Source organism: Saccopteryx leptura, chromosome 2 (assembly GCF_036850995.1).
Source record: "Saccopteryx leptura isolate mSacLep1 chromosome 2, mSacLep1_pri_phased_curated, whole genome shotgun sequence".
NCBI lineage: Eukaryota > Metazoa > Chordata > Mammalia > Chiroptera > Emballonuridae > Saccopteryx > Saccopteryx leptura.
The window spans coordinates 360,237,295-360,251,215 of NC_089504.1; the positions used below are offsets into that span (position 1 = coordinate 360,237,295).

The 13,921-nt window shown below is 57.3% G+C and overlaps 1 protein-coding gene across 1 annotated transcript in view; it reads right to left on the reverse strand.

Moving 5' to 3' along the window:
* Positions 1-13,921, reverse strand: part of GAS7 (growth arrest specific 7) — a 220,422-nt gene that overhangs the window by 158,056 nt on the left and 48,445 nt on the right. The window lies entirely within an intron of this gene.

The following is a 13,921-nucleotide window of genomic DNA, read 5'->3' on the forward strand; positions in this document are numbered from 1 at the left end:
TATTGTATTAGGTAAACCATAGGGATTAGACAATTATATAATTTATGAAGTGATCACCCCAATAAACCTAGCACCCACCTGACATGATACATAGTTATTACAACATTACTGATGCTATTCCCTGTGCTGTGCTTTACTTCCCTGTGTTTTTTTAATGTTTCCATTGATTTTGGGGAGGGGTGGAAGGAAGGGGAGAGAGAGAGAGAGAGAGAGAGAGAGAGAGAGGGAGAACATGGACTCATTGTTGCACTTAGTTGTTCCATTTAGTGGTGCACTCATCGGTCACGTCTCGTATGTGCCCTGACCGGGGATCAAACCTGTGACTTCGCTGTGCCGGTACGAAGCTCTATCCACTGCACCACCCAGCCAGAGCCCATTCTTATAACTGGTAATTTGTATTTCTTAATCCCTCTCAATAAGGTAAAGTTCTAAGTGTACGAGGGTTGTAATTTTCTGAATGCATGCATCTGTCTTTAACTCACAGCACCAGACACCATGCTTGGCCAGGGCTGGCTTGCTCCCCTCCCCTCCGTGCCCACAGGGCCCGGCCCAGTGCCCGCTGTTACATCTGTGGACACTGCAATTCCTCAAGGAAGGCCGATATACTAAGGTGCAATTTGGGGCGCTCCTCGGTGGGCCCGGTGGCCTAACCCCAATGGTGTTTCCAATAAGGAAATATATAAAATCCAGAAACAAGTCACCAAGCCTGGGCAGCTCAGAAGAGGGCTGCTGCTGCAGTCTGACCTGCAGGGAAAACAGAACAAACAGACCGCTTCTCAGACTCCTGCTCTCATCCCCAAAACACGCACAGCTGACAGGGGCGCCGTCTCCAACACGCTGACCCACTGAGCACATGCCGCTGTTGAAATATAAATTAATTAAAAATAAAAGGGAAGACCCCATTCCTCTGCCCCACTAGCCATCTCTCAAGTGCCACAGGTTAGTGGCCACTACATTGGGTGGCACAAATACAGAACATGTCCGCCGCCATAGAAGGTTCTAGACTGTGCTGTCTTAGAGCCTCTCCGTGAGCACCTGGGCTGCAGCTCCCCCCCCCCCCAGGCCTCTGACTAGAAGCACGTAGAGGGGGGAACTGTGGCCACCACATGCGGGTCCGTCCTGGAACTCATTCTCGAGTGTGTGTCTTAAGACGTGCAGCTGGGAACGGTATCCAGAGACATCTGTCCAAGTCTGGCTTTTCACTGGAAAAACAACAACAACAACAACAACGGCTCTTTGGAAAGTGAGAAGCAGAGGCAGCAGCATGAGGAGCCCGCAGCTGGGAGCCGGGACTCCGGCAGGGACGGGGAGGGGGGAGGTGGAGGGGAGAGAGACGAAGTAGGCAAAGACCAGAGCGAGGCACGTGGGAAATGGATTCTAGCAACGTTATCACGAGCAGAAAATTCAAATGTCAAGAGGGAGTTCTGCCTGGAGAGCAGTGAGCATGTGAACCCGACTGCTTCTCCAGGAAGGGCCTTCCGGATGAAGGGTCTGAGCCCTGCGGTGCAGACAGCCATGCCGGCGAGGCTGTGGGGAAATGGGCCCTCCTCACTACCTGCCGGGGGACAGGTAAGCTGGACCTGCCTGGCTGGAGGCAACCTGGCCTTGTTATCCAAACTACAGACACTTCCTCTCTTTGCTCCAGCCTTTCTTTTCCATTTTATTTAGAAAATCAAATTTAACAGGGTGACATGGATCAGTAAAACTACATAGGTTTTTGGGTAAACATCTCTATAGCCTTTGAACTGTTGGTTATGTGGTATACCCACCCCCCAAAATCAGATCATTTCCTAGCCTTTCAATTTCAGGACTTGATCCTTCAGACGTCCACCCGTGTGCAGCACGTTGTCGGACATCCAAGGGGATCTCGCTCAGCGGGCGAAAATAGAAGGTATCTCTGCTCAGCAGGCGAAAATGGAAGGGAAAGATCAGAAGCCACCCGGACGCCTATCAGTGAAATGAGTTCCAGGGCATTACAAAGAATGAGGAAGAGCTTTCTGTTGACTAAACTACAAGATACATTGTTATATTAAAAAAAAAGAAAGAAACAAAGAAAATGTAGCAGTAGCAGGGTACAGAAGAAAGTGGGAGCTACCGCCTGGGTGCGGAGGAAAATGCCTGCACTGTTTCTGAAACACTGTAGGAGACGGTCCGTCCGTTTGCCTCTGGAGAAGGGAACTGACAGGTAGGGAACAGAATGCATGGAGGCCAACTTCTATTCTTGATTCCTTAGGACCTTGCAAATATCAAACCTGATCGATAGATCACCTACTCAATAAGGGTGAAATGAACAAATACTCCTTTCTGCGTATGTCTCTGCCACAAACAGTCTAAAACACGCCCGTCCAGGCCCTTCTGCACCGACCGTCCCAGTGGGAAGACGGCGCCGGCCAGGGGGGCTGGCCCAGGGTCCCAGCTGCACAGCGGTGAGCTCCCAGGGGTGCCAGGGCGCCGCTGTTCCCTCTCCCTGTCGTGGGTGACCCTTCCCCTGCGGTCCAGGGTCTCTGAGGAGGAGTTCCCAAGCCCCCGGCCTTGAGCACATCCAGGTTGTCATCAACCGTGGTACTGAGCAGGGACTGTCTTTCCCCTGTCTAAATCCCAGCTTTGAGATCCTGTTTCCAACCCTGGTGCCAACACACCCCAGCAGCCCCTGGAGGGCAGGGTGCCCCGCAGCCACTGCCAAACGCCACTGTGGAAGGATCCCCTGCCAGCCTCTCACTCCAGGAAGAAATGAAAGCAAGCCCCATGGCTACCGTCCGATAAACACTATGGACACCAGATACCAGCCTGTATCAGGTCTGGGTCCAATTAGCCACCCCCACAACAATGCCATAGCAACGAAGGTAATATTATTGTTGCAAAAAGAAAAAAAGAAACAAGAAAACCACACACAGTTGTGTGACAGCTATTAAAGCCGCAGAGATAACATTTTTCCACACCCTACACTTTTTGCCTCTCACTTCCCGAGTGGGAAGTCACAGGCTTGAGGCAACTGCCTCGTCACGCCACTCCAAGAAGCGTGCCCGTCGCAGGAAACAGGCGTGAGGACGGGTCCCGGGCAAGCCTCAAGTGGGGGCTGCGCTCTGCCCACGGCCTCCCTCTGGAGGCAGGAAGGGGAGCCTGGCCGGCTGAAGGCCAGACAGCCGCGGAGGGGCAGCTCCACGCTGTCCCCGTCTGCCTGCCCGGCCGCCTTCTCCATGCCAGACCCTCGCTGGGCACTGGGGTTTTGGTGGTTGCAGCAATAAGCCAGCCACACACTAATCTTCAGACCCAAAATGTGGAAAGCATTAGCCCAACTCAAAAGGCATCAATCCGGGGGGGAGCTAATGGCACGGAGGAAGGCAGCCCTTCTCAGAGAACCAGAGCCTGCGCTGTTGCACAAGAGCTGAGTGAGTCACCGCCCGCAGGGCAGGAGGAGGACCAGGGCAGAGAAGCGGGGAGGGAAGGGTGTCCGGGCAGGGGGCGTGGTGCAAACGCACAGCTGTGGGTTCACATCTAACCACACTTCATCGGTAGTCTGCAGGGAGGGGGCACGATGTCACCTCCCCCACCAACGCAGGAAGTGTTTCAAAATCTGTCCTCCCCAAGGAAGACGGCAGGAAGGAGTCTTCCTAACAGCCGGCTGGTCACCCTTACAGCCTGCAGCTGCGTCTTCGGGAAGCAAGCACTAGGCCCTCGAGGGAGAAGGCCTCCCCTTCTCTTCTTGGCTCCTCCCTGGTTGTGTGTCACACTCTTTTGGGATCCCCAAACCTGAGGTGACCATTGTGATGGGCCCACAATTCTTGTCCCACTTGCTCACCCAAACCTACAACCTTTCCTTACCTTTTTTGCCCCATCCTCCATACAAACTGCTGTTGACGGCAAGACCAACCCCTCAGTCTGCCTTTAAGACCATGTCTGCCGTGCCAACTGCCCGGCTGTCCCTGGGGGTGGCAGTGGGGAGAAGGAGCCCCCCCAGCAGGTCATTCAGCTGGGAGGTGACGCCCCAGGAGGTCTGAGCCCTGGAGGCTCTAGACAGGACCACGGCCATGTATTAACTTCAAGCAGGACCCGCCCTCTCTAAGTCATCTTTATCTTGCTCTGATGAATTAGGTCACAGGGGTCCCTTAGCCTCTGACAAGGCTATCTAAGAAACAAAACAAATTCCCCTAGAGTATCTGGTTGCTGTGAGACTTGTTTCGGAGGACACGCAGAGTCGGGGGAGGGGGGTGCCCGGGGCAGAGTGGGGTTCGGCAAACAGCCAGCTCGCTCACCGCGACTGGGCGCACGGTACGAGCCATCAACAGGAAGCACCGTGGCACTTAGAGGGCAACCATCTTTCCTGGGGAGACCTTGTGAAGAGGGGAGACTGCAATGCACTGGGAGGACCCAGACAGAGAGGACAGGGTAGGAAGAGAGGGCAAGTCCACGCCCAGAAACCGTTCGTTATTCATCCATTCATTCATCCACTCACTCATTCACTCAGCAACTAGCGGCTGAACGCCTCACACACAGACACAGTTTCAGGTCCTGGGTTGCACCAGTCAATGAGACAAAGATCTGTCGCCCAGGGGAGCTCCCATTCTCGTGAGGGCAGACGCATGGGCCACAAGCCTGAGGGACAGGTACACGGTCCAGTGTTGATGGAAGGTGGTAAGTCTTGATGAAGCAGGAAAAACAGAACTGGCTGCAGAGACGGGCAGGGCAGGGTGAGCACGAGGCTAAACGGAGATGGAGTGAATTTGCTTCCAGCAGCCGCCGTACCAAACTGTCACAAACTGAAGGGCTTAAAATGACAACACAGATGTATTCTCTGACAGTTCTGGGGTTCAAAAGGCTGAAATGAGTTTCCGCGGGCTACGGTCGAGGTTGGCAGGGCTGGTTCCCCCTTTCCAGGGGATACCCAGACTCCTTGTCTCTGTCAGCGTCTAGAGGCCGCCTGCGTCCCTTAGCTCATGGCCCCTTCCTCGTGTCACTCACACTTTCGCTTCCGCTGTCGAATCGCTCACTGACCCTGGCCCTCCTGCCACCTCTTATTAGGATCTTGCTGTTACACTGAGCTCACCTGGATAATCCAGGGTCCTCCCCTTATCTCAAGATCTGCCACTTAATTACACCTATGAAGGTCTATCTGCCACGTAACGTAGCGGTCACAAGCTCTGAGGATAAAGACCCAGACACCTAGAGGAGCCCATCACTCAGTCCACTGCAAGCAGTTAACTGTGTAGGCTGCAGAGGCCCAAAGGAGGAAGCGTGCCCGGGAGGTCAGAAGGGACACCCCGGAGGTCAGGGTGCAGGACAACAGGGACTGGGGCGAGTGGCAGGAGCCACCCAGAGGCCAGGGCCAGGATGGGGCCTGAGCATGTAGCTCCTTGTCAGCCACTGTGAGATGTCTTCAGCCTCTGCTCTGGCCATCCCAGGACCCACCAGGATATCCTGAGGGGACGCAGGACATGATCAAACTCAGTATATGAAGAAAACAGACCGCAGCCTGAGAAACTGGAGGCGACTGCCATAGTCCAAGGACTCCAAGATGGCGGACCAAGATGAGGGCTCTGGGGAGGGTGAAGGGGTAGAGAAGTGGGTTTTTTTTTTTTTAAATCTACTTGGAAAGAGGTGTCAACATGCTTATTACCTGACAGACTGAGCTCAGTACGTACGGGAGAGAAAAGGGGGCGGGGGATCTGACCCAAGCAGCCGGAAAGATAGGCTTGCCCCTTTCTGAGTAGGAAGGCTGCGCGGGTGGCCCAGACCGGGGAGGGAAGACTGGGTGTGACCTTCCGGACAGGCTGAATGGAGATGTCAGGTCAACAACTGGATACATCAGTAGGGGCGTCAAAAGCAAATCTGTGAGCGAGGATTAGCAATGGACTCGCTGATGCACCGCTGAAGGCTCTCCCGGGGCAGTGGGGAGTGCAGCTGGAGGTCCGGGCGGGGGCCTAGCCACGGCGCTGAGGACGTGGGTCTGGACTGGATCCTGCGAGTCATGGGAAGCACCCAGGCTCTGGAGACGGCGGGACGGCCCCAGATTAAGTCTGAGCCGGGCACCAGTTGCAAGACAAGATAGAGGCTGCGTAAACAGAGATTTTACCTTGGCCTTCAGTTGCTCAACCAAATATTTTCCCCTTTCTCACAGCCCATAGGCTGAGAACTGAGCTGTGGGGGAGGAAGGAGGGAGCGGGGAGGCATTCAGGAATGCGGTCCTACCAGAGACTCCAAAATCCTTAGCTGCTTTTACCTGGTGGGCTCTCTGGCTTCCCCTGGGGCCGGACAGCCTCCGGACGGGAGTCTGGAAAACCTCTGTAGGTCTGAGCCGGGGCAGTGTCTGTGTGGTCCTACTTCAAGTGCCCAGAAGATCATGAGGACAAAGCAAGGCCACACACAGGTGGCCAGACAGTGTGAGCACCTCCCAGGGGATGCAGGTCTGCCCCACTCATGGGACGCTAGCAGAGATGTCTCCTGCAAGCACTTTCACCGCCTGGGCAGTTTCATCCACTCATCATTGATACATATACAAAGTTTCATCCATTCATCAAGGACACATACACGAAGTATGTATCAAATGCTACCAAGTGCTAGGCACTGCTTGGAAACATTGTGGGGCGTGCTAGTCAACTAAATGAAAGGGAAGGGGGAAAATCCTGCTTTCATGGAGCGTTCATTCCAGAATGGGGCGGGCGGGGGAGGGGGTGGTGGTGGTGGTGGAGGGGGACGGGAGCAGAAAATAAAAACAGTATCTAAGTAAACCATAAAAACAATATATGAGTAAACCATAAAGAACATTAAAAGGTGATGGAGGGAAAAAAACAGAACAAGGTTACAGGAATCGGGAGTTCAGTGAGGGAAGGGGACACCGGAGTTTGGAGAGAAGGGTAACAATTTTAAATAGTTCAAGATGTTACAATGGCGTCTGAGCTACAGTTGCAGACCTTTCTAGCTCCTCTGCTCACTTCCTTCCTTTGGCCACCCATTCCTTCATCAGTTTCATCAAACAGTTACTGAATGGTCAAGGCAGGCCTGCCCCACAGACCTGCCCCGGGCACTCCCCTCTCTCCTAAAGTTTACGTTGTTTTCATGGAGATAGAAGTGAAGGCAACTGGTTCTAGAAGGGTTACGAGAGAGAAGAAACTCACTAACAGCATTCCTGTGAGCACGCTAATCACAATGAAACATAACACACGCTGGAACGAGGCGCCCCGTGTCCTCCCAGAGGGTCTGCTGATTGGTCAAGGGCCCATCGACCTTTCTCCTCCTACTTCGCAGCTCCCCTTCGCTGCGCCCCCCGCCCCATCACCACCACAACCTGGGTTAGGTAACTCCACTCTCTCCCCAGTGACCAGCAACCACAACTCAGTGTGCTGGCAGGAAGCTGCCCACATAACTGTCCCTCCACCGCGCCTGGATTCCATCCCAAAGCAGCCACTGGTTTCAAGGACTTCTCAACTCCCTCGCCTGTGCCAGGCTGCAGAGCCAACGTCCTCTCGAGAGGTCCCAGCCGCGGTACGGAGTGGCCCCGGGGCCGCCGGGGCCTCGGATCTGAGCGCCCCTCTCAGGTGGGGTTGGCTTCCTCCTGCCTCCCAGGGCCACAGCTGCCTTGGGGGAGAGCATGGGCACAGCAGGATGTCACACCTACGCCCGTTTGGCACCTAGGAGACCAAGCTAGTGTGGCCGCTCACACATCTGACCGCAACTTGGAACTCTCTGAGCAGCAGCACGGACCACTGGGAGGCTACAAGCCAGCCAAGCACGAAGGCTGTTCCTAGTTGGAGGAGAGTCAGGGCTGACTCCTGGTGCACAGCCCTGACAGCCTCTTGGCCTCTGGACTCTCCGTCTCTTCCCACACCACCTCCAGCTGCGAGCCAGCTGGCCCCAGGCTGGCCCCAGGCCCCAGGGGATAGCACAGCCACCAAAGGAAAGGCCCGGCCACCAGGCACTGGTCCAGCTGCTGTCCACCTCCCTTGGCCCCGCCGTAAGCCCTTCCGGCCTCATCTCCCCGGAAAGCTGTGGGGACCCGAGAAGAAGGGGGTGCTATTGTTTTTCCTTCCCGTCCCAATACTGCATCACCCCAACGGTTCAGCTAAACCAGGACTCAATGCCAGACCACGAGGGGAGGGTCTGGTTTTCAAAACACAAGAATGATTCTCGGCTGAGCGGCTCCGAGCCCTTCACACCTCAACGGCTTCACAGAGATGCTCGGATCAGAGGCGACGGCGGCCACCGGGCCACCCGGTACTGCGGCTGGCACGTCTTGAGAGGACGTTGGCTCTGCAGCATGGCGCGGACGAGGGAGCTGAGAAGGCGCTGACACCGGTGGGTGCTTTGGGATGGGGACCAGGCGCAGTGGAGGGACATTGCGTGGGCAGCTTCCCGCCAAGCCCTGAGCTGTGGCTTCTGGCCGCTGAGAAGAGAGTGGTGTTTGCTGACTCAGGTCGGCGGGCGACGGTGGTCGAGGCAGGGGGAGATGTGAAGCAGGAGGAAGTGGATGGGGCCCCTTGACCACGCTGGGGGCGGGGAAAGGAGGCGGGCAGAGAAAGGGGTAACAGAATCCGCCCATCGTCATTCTGTCTCCCCCTTCACAGCAGCCACATGGAAGCGAAGGCTTGCTGGGACCTCAAACTGGGGAACCACCCCGTTGTTCAAACTGGGTGTGCAGAGGCATGTAGGATGGGGGTGTGACAGAGCTTCCAGGGCTGGGGTCCGCCACTCCCCTCTATGGGATGAGGGAACAGAAAGAAGGAGGATGTAGTGGCTTAGATCATGGGTTCTGGAGAGCAATGACCTAGGTACAAACCCCGTCACAGGCTGTGTGACACTGAAGAAATGATTTAACTTCTCTGCGACTCAGTTTTCCCCATATGTAAAATGGGCCTGGCAATAGTTATAGGCTCTCTGTGAGGATTAAATGAGTGTTCAGAATGGTGCCTGAAATATAGTAAAAGCTATGGAAACACTGTCTTTATTAATAAATATTTTTCAATCAGCCAATCTGTGTTAAAATACTCTATCTTCCTATGAAGCCGCGGGCCCACGTATTGGTTGAGAAAGTATGGTAAATACAGGCAACATGGAGGTGCCGAAGATGTAACTCTATACTTATTGTTATTTATTCCTCATAACCTCTCTCATAAGCTTCTCCAACCCCGCCCCTCCCAACAAAGTCTCAAGCTTGGAAAATTCCTGGGTGGCATGGCACCCCACCAGAAATCTCAACAGCTCTGCCCTAAGCACAGCACAGTCCTCTCGGCAAGCATGAAGTCTCATGTCCCGGGAGAGCCCTGGGAGGGGGGTCCGGTCCACGGCTGCTGGGTGCTCCGCGGCCCCCGGCACGAAGCCCCCAGGGACACGCGGTGACGGCCTGGCCTCTCGCCAACGGCATCGGGGCGGGCCGGGAAGGCCTCCACGCACGGTTCCTACGCAGACAGCGCCGGCCAAAGCCCCTCTCTGTCAGGTGTCAGCCCCCCAGCCCTTTGAGGGGGTAGGACGGAGAGATAAGATCAGGGGACCCCACTCTGCTCATCAGCGGAGTGTCCTAGGTCTCGGAGAGTGGGCTCCCTCCTCTGTAAACAGTGGTGGTCCTGCCCCCCCCCCGGCCCCCTCTGCCCCACGCAGGGGGTGCTGCTGCAGAAATTCCTACGGGCTCAGGAGCAGACCTCCTCTGCGCTTCCATTCCCCCGCCTGCCCGGTCGGTCGCGACTGCAGAGAGCGCTCCCCCTGGGAGGGAGGAGGGGGCCGGAGCCAGCATTGTTCAGAAACCCAGCACAGGCACGTTGAGATAAGGACTCCAATCTCCTTCTTCACTCAAAGCACACCCCTCTTCTCAGACCCCGCGAGGAGCCCCTGGCCTGGCCCAGCAGGACCGCCCCGGCCGAAGGGCAGCCTCACCCCCCACCTTCCGGGCGGATGAGCTCGGTTTGCTCAACAGCCACAGAAGGGAGAGGGGCAAGCCCGAGCTCCCGACGCATCTCCACGCACCCACACATCATCGCAAGTCTTGTTGTTTTCACCCAGAGACCCAAAACACAAGCCGAGGAGCGTAGGATTCACAGAAACGGGGAACACGTGCAGGTTGAAGATCGTCATTATTTTTTTAAGGCCAAACGGGAGACTCCATGTTCAAACACACAGATATTTTGTACATCTCTTTATTTGAATGCTCTTAGATGGGCCCGTGCCCTCCGGTGTTTCCCTACGTAGCCCCGGACACGCCTCTGAGCCACCTGTCAGACCCAGAGAAGCACGGAGGCTCTTTTCCAAGCACCCTCCTTAGAGCGTGGTCCTGGATCTCTGGATCGGATCTCCCTGGAGGAGAGCGCCTGAAACAGACAGGGGGCGGGGATGGGAGTGGGGGGCTCTGACTCAGCAGGAGTGGGGGGGGGCCTGAGTGGACCCCCAGCTGCTAGTCCCGGAAACCACTCTTGGAAAGCTAGAAAGTGCAGGAGGGGTCGCCCACGGTGATCCCAGGGGGCGGGAAGCCCTCCGCGCCCCCAGCCTGCTCACAGTGGCTGGTCCCACCCCGCCCTTGCACTCAGGTGAGGCTGTGCCGCTTGAGCTGAAGGGCTAAGGATGGAAGCCCCAACATCCGTCCGGTCACCGCTCACCGCTCACACACTCTGTGGCCCCTGCTGGTTCCTGCTTCCTGTCCCCTGGGGTTGCACGAGAGGCCACTGGCGGCCCGGACTGCTGCTGCCTCCACACCCAGCCCCTGGCTCTCTCCTCGAGCCTGCTGCCCCCTCCAAGCGAGGCCCCTTCCTCCCCTGACGGGAGTTACGGAGGCCGGGCCCCGGGGAGAGGACAGGACGTGGCAGAGCCCTGCGGCAGCTGGTTCCCGGCCAAGCCCCTCCATCCCGAGCCGGGCCTGGAGACGGTGAGGCGGGGCAGGGGTGGGGGGCAGCGTCCACGCGTGCACACTGCGCCCAGTGTCCAGCCACACAATGCACAAGGGGCCAGCAGGGCAGGCAGCCAGGGCCTGCTCATGCCAGTACCATCTGGGAGCCCTTGCCAGGTCTCGCAGGGCCGACTGAGAAGCTGGACTCTGTCCTGGGGACAGTCGGGCTCTATTCTTATCTCGAGGGGGAGTGCGTGACTCTCCTCGCGTGAATGGAGGCCCCTGGAGAGGCGGAGGAGGGAACAGAGCCCTCACTATGCCCCAGAGGGCTCGCCGCATGGCTCCCGGCTCGGACCGCCCCTCTGGCGTGGCCTTGCACAAGCCTTTGACAAGGAAAGGCCAGTCAACAAGTGGACAAGGAGAGGGATGGTCTGGGGCAGGCCGACCCCCCGAGCACCCTGAGGGACTCAGCTCACACACGCCAGTCCTAACGGAGACCCACGGAGCCGAGTCCGAATGGAAACACCGCCGCCATGAGAGTCCCTCCCCGAACCCCCAAAGAGGGAGCCCAGACGTCCCGGACACCCCACACACGGGCACGAGCCCCGCGGGCAGAGGTGGCCTCCCTCTCACCCAGTTCCCACGGCGCCATGTGCAGGTGGCGACGCATCTCGCTAAGCTAAGAACTCCCTTTCGGCCCGCGCACCCCAGCCCCGGCCAGCGAAGGGGGCTTCCGGCGTCGGGCAAACCTACAGGGCCGCCAATGTGGTGGATCTTCCTTCCGGGAGTTCATCTCAGAGCAAAAGAGATGCCGTCACCGGGAACGTCAGCTTGGGTTATTATTTAATAATAGCCAAACCAAAACAAACAAACAAAAAAGCAACCTCACTGCCCATCACTGGGGGACTTAGATAAGACCGCACCCCCACCATGAACTAACAGCAAACACTGACACCCCACGGCTTTACAGACACTCACTGGCAAGGACGGGTGCTCCATAAACAAGCAGCTAGGGGAAAAGCAGGCTGCACAACTGCGTGTATCAGATTACAAACAGGGACACGAGGGGGCTGTTCTTTCTTTCTCACTTGGACGAAGTGGGGGGCTGGGTGGGGTCCGGGCGGTGCCGGGAATGAGGCTAGGGTGTAAGGGGTCAGCTGAGCCTTCCCTCTGGACCAGCTTTAAAAGACGATGAAACCATCCAGAAAATATTTAGCTAATAAATGTTGTAGAAGCCCTCCACCCTGTTTTATTTAGTTACACTTCCCTCCCATTCCTCCCAACCTCCTCCCCACCTCCATCCCATGCCTGATTCCTGTCACAAAGCCAGAGGGACCTGGACAAGGTGAGCTCCTTGAGTCCCTAGGGTCTGACCACGGAGGGTGCTGGCCGTCTGCGGCCCGGACTCCTGTCAAACCTGGCTCGCCTTGGCAAAGAGGCCCCCTCATCCCCAGGGGCCCGCAGCAGCGGCTGCGCCTGGCCGTGCCGTCCGAGTCCCCTGGACACCAACTCACAGGCAGCGGCCGACTCAGTAACTCAAGGGCGGGGCACGGGTTAAGTGAGCCTTTCTTAGGAAGGGAAGTGGATTTTCAGGCAGAGAAAAGGATTGGCTTGCAACTCCTCTCCTTGTAGGGAGTTCCTCAGAGCTGCCGGGGAAGGACATCCATGAATAATGAATGAGTGTAAGGGAGGAGAGGGAGAGAGAATTCGTGTGCACACCTGTGCACACGCAAGCGCCCGCCCGCAAGACTTCCTCCTGTTCCTGAAAAGTCTGCGGAATCCAGGGAAGCTGCTCGCTGCTGGTCCAGCCAGCAGCCTTGTGTGGGTCACCAGGAGCCAGTCTGAGCGGAAGGAATGGAATAGGCTTGCAGAACCCAGCAGACCCGGATTTTCCTCATCCCAGGGACAGCAGAGTGGATAGAGCCAGCTGGTTCTGGGTTCAAATTCCAGCTCTGCCCGGGTGAGCATTCTTAACCTCGTTGGGTCTCCATTTTCTCAACTGGAGAGTCCTGGGACTCTTGACCAGACACGGCAGCAGAGCAGGGCGTCTAGGAACTGGGGTGTGCATTCGGGCGGCTCCTGGACTGGCACCTCGATGCAGGTCGAGGGGCACCCTGAAGGTGGGACCCCAGCTGCTGCTGGTCAGTTCTGGCCAGCGCACTGCATCGTTTGCTGTCGTTTTTAACTTGAATCAATTGCTAACACTACGAGAGAGAGAGATTTCACATTTCCAGCTGGACATGTGGAGCCCACGATTGGCTGGTGCTGCCTGTTTGCAGTGGCACGTAACTCCTCAGACCTTAGTGACTGACCTGGCCCCTGACACCTGCAAATGCACCCCCCATCAGAAAGTACCCAGCATTCCGTGATCGTGGGTATCGGCTCTGCTCTGAACGCTGGTTCAGTCCCTCAGCAGTGGCCTGGGTATACCTGAGAGGAAGCCCACAGTGCCTGGCTCAGCCCCTCAGCAGTGGCCCGGGTGTACCTGAGAGGAAGCCCCCAGTGCCTGGTTCAGCCCTCAGCAGTGGCCCGGGGACACCTGAGAGGAAGCCCGCAGTGCCTGGTTCAGCCCCTCAGCAGTGGCCCGGGTGTACCTGAGAGGAAGCCCACAGTGCCTGGTTCAGCCCTCAGCAGTGGCCCGGGGATACCTGAGAGGAAGCCCGCAGTGCCTGGTTCAGCCCCTCAGCAGTGGCCTGGGTGTACCTGAGAGGAAGCCCCCAGTGCCTGGTTCAGCCCCTCAGCAGTGGCCCGGGGATACCTGAGAGGAAGCCCACAGTGCCTGGTTCAGTCCCTCAGCAGTGGCCCGGGGATACCTGAGAGGAAGCCCGCAGTGCCTGGTTCAGCCCCTCAGCAGTGGCCCGGGGATACCTGAGAGGAAGCCCACAGTGCCTGCATAAGCCTCTCCTGGGCCCCGTGCCAGCTGATACCAGGTCAACACCTGCTTTCCAGGGACCACCAAGTCGCCCTCCGGCTCCTGCACAGCCTGCGGTGAGAAGCCGGGCCAGCCGGAGCTGACGGGGCAGGGGCTGAGGCTTGGCTGATGACCACCACGGTCTGGACGAGACCTGGGCGTGGAGTACCACGTGGAACGGTCACTCGCTCTTTGCACCAGAACCT